We start from the raw sequence: 858 nt of genomic DNA on the forward strand, positions 1-858 counted from the left end.
TTATTTTTGGAGAAAAACTTTACAGTGCGGCTAATAATTAATTTTTGTTTTGTAAACAAAATTTAACACCTATTTGATCTACTCAGCCTGATGAATCTTTCTATGTATGAAGTTGGCGTTAGCTAAATCTCATTATGAATAGGCCTTAGGACATTCCAGAATTCAATTTGTTTCTTAGGAGCCACTAAGAACAGAACACCTTCTTTTAATAAGGAAGACTACTTTTTGGTACTTGTAAAGTGTAAAAAATTAGAATATTTGCAGTTTACTTCAAGGGTTCCCAATCTTAATCAAATAGAAAAAATAAGCACTTACTATGAAAATTATAGAAAAATCATAAACTGAAGTTTTTAGAGTAATATAGTTTATTTAGTCCTAAGAGAACTAGTGGTATTTATTTAGCCTTTCAAAATCGAGTTGCTTTAATAAAAACCATAAGTGGTGCTGCACCACCTCCAATCAATGTGTGCATCTTCTCTCTATTTTTGTTATGGTGAATTTTGACTTTACTTTTCGCAGTGAATCGATTGGTACAGTCAGAATTACGGTATGACCTATGAGTGCGTAGATTGGACGTTCAGCTTAAAAATATATTTTCTGTTTAACCCGCCTTTCGAAGCACAAAACAGTTTAGCTCATTCAAATACATTTTTTTGGAAACGATGATTCCAACTGTGTCGTTCTGCTCAGGCTTGTGGAATTAAAACATTCAACATGACATGCGCTCTCCCCCCTAAATTTTGACAAATACCTGAGTATAATGGGCTCCACATGGTTTGTAAAGTGCCTTTTGAAATTTATTTTACAAACATGTTTTTTCTAAGATCATTAGAATTTGGAACAATCAGGCGAGGAAAA

Source organism: Artemia franciscana, chromosome 14 (genome assembly GCF_032884065.1).
Source record: "Artemia franciscana chromosome 14, ASM3288406v1, whole genome shotgun sequence".
NCBI classification, from domain to species: domain Eukaryota; kingdom Metazoa; phylum Arthropoda; class Branchiopoda; order Anostraca; family Artemiidae; genus Artemia; species Artemia franciscana.